Source organism: Drosophila suzukii, unplaced genomic scaffold (assembly GCF_043229965.1).
Source record: "Drosophila suzukii unplaced genomic scaffold, CBGP_Dsuzu_IsoJpt1.0 scf_8, whole genome shotgun sequence".
Classification (NCBI taxonomy): Eukaryota; Metazoa; Arthropoda; class Insecta; order Diptera; family Drosophilidae; genus Drosophila; species Drosophila suzukii.
In genome coordinates, this window is record NW_027255940.1 from 1,416,779 (window position 1) to 1,425,078 (window position 8,300).

Sequence of the window (8,300 nt, forward strand, 5' to 3'; positions counted from 1 at the left end):
AACACTTAATAAGGCAGAACTTAATCCGAAGATATCGAGATGGGCCTTGGAGATGGAAAACTATGATCTTGAGATATGTCACAGGGCTGGAAACAAAATGCAACATGTGGATGCTCTCAGCAGGTATAATAATATTCTAATAGTAGAAACCAACAGTTTTGAAGAAAATTTAGTCATTTGTCAAGGAAAAGATTTAAGAATTAAGAAGCTTAAAACCGTTTTAGAGAAAGCAGAACTTAAATTATTTGAAATGAGAAATGGTGTGGTGTACAGAAAAGCAAATGGCAATAGAATACTGTTTTACGTGCCAGAAGAAATGGAAAATCAGGTACTATATAAATACCATAACGAAATAGGACATGTAGGAAGAGATAAAATGATGGACATAATTTCAAAAACGTATTGGTTTCCAAGCTTGAAAGAAAAGTGTGTTGCGCATATAGAAAATTGTTTAAAATGTGTAGCGTTTTCACCAAAATCAGGTAAAGGAGAAGGTTTTTTGAACAGTATTCCCAAGGGAAGCAAACCATTCGAGTTAATACACATTGACCATTATGGTCCAGTAGACTCATCGAGAGCAAAAAAGCATATTTTTGTGGTAGTCGACGGATTTACGAAATTTTTAAGACTCTATTCAACTAAATCAACAAGTACTAGGGAGGTAATAACGGCATTAAAAGATTACTTTAGGGCATACAGTCGTCCAAAATGTATAGTTTCAGACCGCGGTAGTTGTTTTACGTCTAAGGACTTCGAAGAATTCATGGAAGAGTATAATGTGAAGCATATCAAGATAGCCACAGGCTCACCACAGGCAAATGGTCAAGTCGAAAGGATTAACAGGAGCCTTGGACCAATGATAGCAAAATTAGTTGATCAAAGTAAAGGTGTATACTGGGACAATGTTATAGATAAAATAGAACATGCTCTTAATAATACGTTGCACAGAAGTATAAGACAACTTCCGAGTAAAATGCTGTTTGGAGTAGAACAAAAAGGAAAGATTGTTGATGAACTTAAGGAAAAGCTAGAGGACATAAATGAAAATACAAAATTAGATAGTTTAGCACAAATAAGAAAAAAAGCTGCGACCCACCAAAAACAAGTTCAAGATTATAACGAAAAATTATATAATAAAAGACGTGTAAAGGCTAAAGGGTATAAAAAAGGAGACTATGTAATGGTGAAGAATTTTGACTCGACTGTTGGGACTGCTAGGAAACTGATTCCCAAACATAAGGGACCATATGTGATTGCAAAAGCGATGCGCAATGACAGGTTTTTATTAAATGAAGTCCTTATCTAGGTGTTTGGAGTGCCCAAAATTTAAGACATTGGATAAAGAATAAAAATAAAAGTAAAAAACAAAAATAAAAATGTAAAGTATAACAAGAAAATGAAACTTATGTAACAATAACCATAACCATAGATATAATAAGCATAACTTTTAAATCAATATATCTTGATCAGGTGATCAACCAGTCAGGATGGCCGAATTGTAGTAGGATAAGTGTCTTGTATATATTTAAGTATAACTCTTTGTTGTAAATGTATATCAACAAGTATTTGAATGTAACGGCTAGCTGTTTAATAGTCGTTAGCATCTAAAGTATCTCCTGTTGTAAAGTGGCCAACCTGGCAACTCTAAAATGTTAAGTATCGATATTGATCGCAGCCAACTTCACGTAATCGTATCTAAAACCGACGCTATGTAAAACCAGCCAATTGCGTACAAGAAGTGAAGGAGAACAGTTCAGTTTAATAAAGTGTTTAATAAGTATAGCAGTTTATACTACTATACATTTTTTACTACCTTTAAAGTTATATATTTTAATACAGATAACAACATAATCATTTCACAAGCCCATAAAGGTATGCCATATCGAAATCCGAGTTCATTTGACCAAGTTATGGGCTTTTAAAGATGGAAAGAAGGCCCATTTCAGTAAACCTTCGCAAAATTAAAATCAATGACATAAAAACGGTCAAATTTTTTACTACCTTTAAAGTTATATATTTTAATGCAGATAACAACATAATCATTTCACAAGCCCATAAAGGTATGCCATATCGAGAAACGAGTTCATTTGACCAAGTTATGGGCTTTTAAGGATGGAAATAAGGCCCATTTCAGTAAACCTTTGCAAAATTAAAATCAATAACATAAAAAAGGTCATATTTTTTCCTACCTGGGCCTTCTTTCCATCTTTAAAAGCCCATAACTTGGTCAAATAAACTCGGATTTCGATATGGCATACCTTTATGGGTTTGTGGAATAATAATGTAGTAATCTGTATACAATAAACCTTCGCAAAATTAAAATCAATGACCTAAAAACGGTCATATTTTTAACTATATATGTTTAAGTGCGGATAACAGTATAATCATTCCACAAGCCCATAAAGGTATACCAAATCGAAATCCGAGTTCATTTGACCAAGTTATGGGCTTTTAAAGATGGAAAGAAGGCCCATTTCAGTAAACCTTCGCAAAATTAAAATCAATGACATAAAAACGGTCATACGTTTTACTACCTTTAAGGTAATATCTTTTAATGCAGATAGCCACATAATCATTCCACAAGCCCATAAAGGTGTACCATATCGAAAGCCCATTTCAGTACACCTTCGTAAATTTAAAATCAATGACATAAAAACTGTCATATTTTTTACTACCTTTAAAGTAAAATATTTTATTTACAAAATCATTCCGTAAGCCCCTAAAGGTATGCTATATCGAGATCCGAGTTCATTTGAAAAAGATATGGGCTTTTAAGGATGGAAAGAAGGCCCATTTTTAGTAAACCTTCGCAAAAATAAAATCAATGACATAAAAATGGTCATATTTCTTACTACCTTTAAAGTTATATATTTAATTGCAGATAACAACAAAATCATCCAACAAGCCCATAAAGGTATGCCATATCGAAATCCGAGTTCATTTGACCAAGTTATGGGCTTTTAAAGATAGAAAGAAGGCCCATTTCAGTAAACCTTCGCAAAATTAAAATCAATGACATAAAAAAGGTCATATGTTTTACTACCTTTAAGGTTATATCTTTTAATGCAGATAGCCACATAATCATTCCACAAGCCCATAAAGGTGTACCATATCGAAATCCGAGTTCACTTGACCAAGTTATGGGCTTTTAAAGATGGAAAGAAGGCCCATTTCAGTACACCTTCGCAAATTTAAAATCAATGACATAAAAACGGTCATATTTTTTACTACCTTTAAAGCTATATATTTTAATACAGATAACAACATAATCATTCCACAAGCCCATAAAGGCCATCATTTGACCAAGTTATGGGCTTTTAAAGATGGAAAGAAGGCCAATTTCAGTACACCTTCGCAAAATTAAAATCAATGACATAAAAACGGTCAAATTTTTTACTACCTTTAAAGTTAAATATTTTATTTACAAAATCATTCCATAAGCCCCTAAAGGTATGCCATATCGAGATCCGAGTTCATTTGACCAAGTTATGGGCTTTTAAGGATGGAAATAAGGCCCATTTCAGTAAACCTTTGCAAAATTAAAATCAATAACATAAAAAAGGTCATATTTTTTCCTACCTTTAAATTTATATATGGGCAAATTCGAAAAATGGTCAATCAGGACCGAAACTAAAAAATCTTTAAATTCATCGTATTTTTTTGCTTATTTCCACAAAAAAATGGCCATATTTTCATAGTACAGTGGAACCAATGAATATTTCATTTGTTTTGTTAAAGAAAGTTCCCTGAAAACTGAAAAAATTTATTTATTTCATTTTTAGCTACTTTTTAAGGCATTTTTATGATTAATTATTTCGCAAGGAAAACATATGATTTGTGTGCACTTTTTCTACCAAATCTCTTTATTGCAATCTAATAACTAGAAAAAAATCGAAAAAGGGCGAAAAAATGTTCAATTAACTGTTAATAAAACAACATGGAAAAATCGTACGTTCGCGACCCGTACGTTCGCGACCGGTACTTAATTCAATAAAAAAAAAAGATATTTCCTCGGGAACAGACTCGAAGTAAAGCTACATGAATCCGTTTTAAAATAAAAGTTATTGATTTAGAATATTTCGTCCCAATTCGCAGATATTTGCATTTTATTACATTAAGCCAAAGTCGACTTCCATTTTGTGTACGTTCGCGACCGCACGTTTTTTGCCAATATTATGAAAATGGTAGCTTGATAAATCTCATCATTTACACTAAGCTAAGAGTTAACAAAATGCTATCGAAAAGCAAAAAAAAAATTCAGAAAACGTTTATTTTAAATTTTTATTTCCACTAAGTGCGTACGAACGTACGTTCGCGACCCCTGGAAATGCCCATATTTTAATGCAGATAACAACATAACCATTCCACAAGCCCATGCCATATCGAAATCCGAGTTTATTTGACCAAGTTATGGGCTTTTAAAGATGGAAAGAAGGCCCATTTCAGTAAACCTTCGCAAAATTAAAATTAATGACATACAAACGGTCATATTTCTTACTACCTTTAAAGTTATATATTTTATTGCAGATAACAACAAAATCATCCAACAAGCCCATAAAGGTATGCCATATCGAAATCCGAGTTCATTTGACCAAGTTATGGGCTTTTAAAGATGGAAAGAAGGCCCATTTCAGTAAGCCTTCGCAGAATTAAAATCAATGACATAAAAACGGTCACATTTTTTACTACCTTTAAAGTTATATATTTTAATACAGATTACTACATTATCATTCCACAAACCCATAAAGGTATACCATATCGAAATCCGAGTTCATTTGACCAAGTTATGGGCTTTTAAAGATGGAAAGCAGGCCCATTTCAGTAAACCTTCGCAAAATTAAAATCAATGACATAAAAACGGTCACATTTTTTACTACCTTTAAAGTTATATATTTTAATACAGATTACTACATTATCATTCCACAAACCCATAAAGGTATACCATATCGAAATCCGAGTTTATTTGACCAAGTTATGGGCTTTTAAAGATGGAAAGCAGGCCCATTTCAGTAAACCTTCGCAAAATTAAAATCAAAGTTAAGTCCTTCCCGAGGGGCCTCGCATGTCCCCGGGAAGGACCGACTCAATACCTAGACATTCCTGAGTGCTCGCGCAGTCCCAAGCGTAGCTCGTTCTTCACGATCGGTAGAGTTGCCCTTTATGTGTGTTAGTGCTCCTCCCAATGAATAGCGTCGGCCTTTAGAGTTCGTTATAATAATTCTTTATTTAATAAATCTAAGTTGATAAGTTGTCTCGGTTTGCCGGTCCAATTGGCTCTGCCCCAGTCTTCTGCGCCGACACCTGCCAGAGCCCGGTGAGTGCAGTCCCGGCGTCGACGTCGGCGTCAGCGTCAGCGGCCGGCTGAAGTTTTGCAGACCTTGCAGTTCTCACTGTGCTCCACTTGCACGGTGAGCGGTCAGCGTTCCCGAGCCAGGCCAGCGGATGTCGTTGTGCTGACTCGGCACGGGGTGCGGGGGGCAGGTAGGTCAGCGCCCGGCCGGCGCATGTTTCCGCGCTGAGTCGGCATCGCGGCGGGGGGAAGGGGAAGCCGGCCGGTCAGCCCTCTTCTATTTATTAGGTGGGCTGCCAGCCCTCTGTTGTTAACTCTTCCCCCTCCAAAAATCTGCGTCCCGCAGATCAGCAACTCTTCACGGGGGCCGCACCGGTGGTGTGCGCCTCCAGTTCGACGATGCCTCGATGCGTTGGGATACGCTTGGTGGAGGTTATTTTTCTCCATACGATGTACAATAACAAGGCGACAACGAGGATCATCGCTGCTTCTGTTAGGATTGAGAATAGAAAATTGTTAGATACTGCCGACAGCTTTGTTAAGTTCTGCAAGCTAAAATCATGAACATATTTTAGCGAGAGCTGGTATCCAGTGGCGGTTACTTTGCTCAGTACGGCCGGCATGGCCATCACATGCGTTGCCGAGTAGCTGCTGTAAGACATATTCCCGATGTGGACGGTCTCGTTGTCGTACTGAATTACAAACGATCCCAGTAGATGGCGTTTCCCTGAGTCCGCTACGACCGTTCCGTTGAAGTTCGTCAGGAACAGAGTGCCGTCGTCAACCAACTCCACTATCTCTTGGTCGTTTCTCAGGTGATCGCAGAGAGCGTGTCCTCCTTTTAGGAGCCTGGGGATACAGCTGGCCTCGTCTAGCTTCCTTAAGTTTTTTTCCTGGCAAACAGTCGTATTTCCGATGGAGAGGCAGTTTCCCAATACCGCATAGGTTTCCTGGGGGTCCACCGCCATCCTGTTGTATTCCAGCACCACTTGTTTACCCTCCGTAATCGTTGGATAAAGTAGCATCAGCTTGTACTCGGTGTCCACGACCTTGGGTAACGCTAGCACGTATAATAGGCAGGTTCCGTTAGTTAGGATCGATGGCTCCGCGAACTCCACCGCTTCTACGACATTTTGATATGGCAGGCTGCGGGTTTCTGCTAGAAGGGTTTCCACTTCTTTTTGGTCCAAGAGATTCGTGTTGACTACGGACGCCTTTGCCAGTTGACATGCTCGCGTGATTTCGTCGACTTGCTTCAGCAGTATCATTGCCTTGTGCAATCCAAATGGACCTCTCCGTCAATGGAGTTCACCCTTGACATCATAACGTCGAGCTTCTGTAAGGAGTCGTGCGTAGCGTCGAACAGCCTTGTATTAATTTGTATCTGTTGGTTACTGTTTTCGATCACGTTGCTTTGAGACTGGAGGATGGTATTCCAATCTGATGCGTCGGGTGACCCGGCAACCCATTTCCATGCCGACCCCAGCCAGTCTATGGACCGAGGCGCGCGGTGTGCCGACGTCATTCTTGTAATGCCATTGGTGGCTTCTTCCAGGTAGCGGCATATCAGCGAAGCGACTCTGGTGTCGGTGACCACTGATGTTTCTTCGATGGTCTTGTGAATAATATTCTGTATTTCTTATTTTTTTCCTATATTATAAAGGGTCTGTGAAACATTTTCAGCGAAGCGGTCTTTAACTTTTTATATGGGATTTATGGAAGACTTTCCCTGATTTAGTCTTGACCGTGACCCTACCATTAACTTCCACCTCCTCTGGTTTGAATCGATTTTTATCCTTGCTCTTAATCTGCCTGTTGGAGACATAAACAGTGTTCCCCTGTTTGTACTGTGTCGGCCTATTTCTGTGTTTATTAAGCCTATCGGTTGACATTTTTTGCTTATGTAGGAGTAACCCCCTTATGTCTTCCTGCGTCTGCTCTTTAAAATTGTTGAGTCTCTGATAATTTATCCTGGAAGTCCTATTGAGGAAGATATCGACTGGTTTGCGGTTCGTCACCGAATGGATAGAGTTGTTATATCTGTCAACGGCAATAAAAACCAATTCGATTACCTTCATGTTACGGTTGTCGTTTTTCAGACACCGGTATATCTCGAGAAATGTTGAGTGGAATCTCTCAACCTGGCCGTTTACTTCACTCTTCTGAGAAGGTGTGTAGTAAACGGTTATACCGAGAGATTGTAAATAATTGAGCACTGTGGGGCAGAGTAGACCCCTTTCGTTATCTGAGACTATCGTTTTTGGGGCTGTGAAATAGTGCAGGACTTCGGTCAGCTTCTCGCGGAGATGGACTGCCGACTTTGATTCAATCGGAAAAAGTTTGGCAAATTTTAAAAATTTATCTATACAACTCAGGAATTTGAGACTCTCGATCGTAAAAAGGTCAATGTGCAGGATTTCGCATGGGTAATTAGGGATAGGGGTTAATTGCAATTCCGGCTTGGCCGGGTGTCTGTCATATTTAAACATTTTACAGGTCCGGCAGGAAGAGACCAACGACCTAATGCGGCTGGCCATTCTGGGGAAATAAAATTTTTCCAAGATCTGTAACTTCATCTCTTTTGGATTTCTGTGGGCTCTAGTATGCTCTGTATTTATTATTCTAATCGTCTCTTCTTCACCCGCTGCATCGGTTACCAGTCTTTGCGTAATGCGAAGTTTGTACCCCGGGAGGTTCTCCCGGCAGCGCTCTTGCAGAGATTGTAAGTAGCTCTCCGGAATTTTTATGCCGTTGATAATTAATGGTTTCAAGTATTTCAATAAACAGGGTAGCAAGTCTTGTATGCTATCAATGGGGATCAAGTGACGTACGTATCCTGTATGTGGGGTCTCGCGAGAATATTCTAACCTATCTGGGTCAAAGACAAGTTGGTTCCTAAACACGTTAATAGGGGCTTCCACGTGTGGGATTAAGTCCGATGCGTCTTGAAGCGCACTGTGGACGGTAGCAACGGAGTCCGTTGTTGAAGTTGAGGCTGCGTCGGCATTGA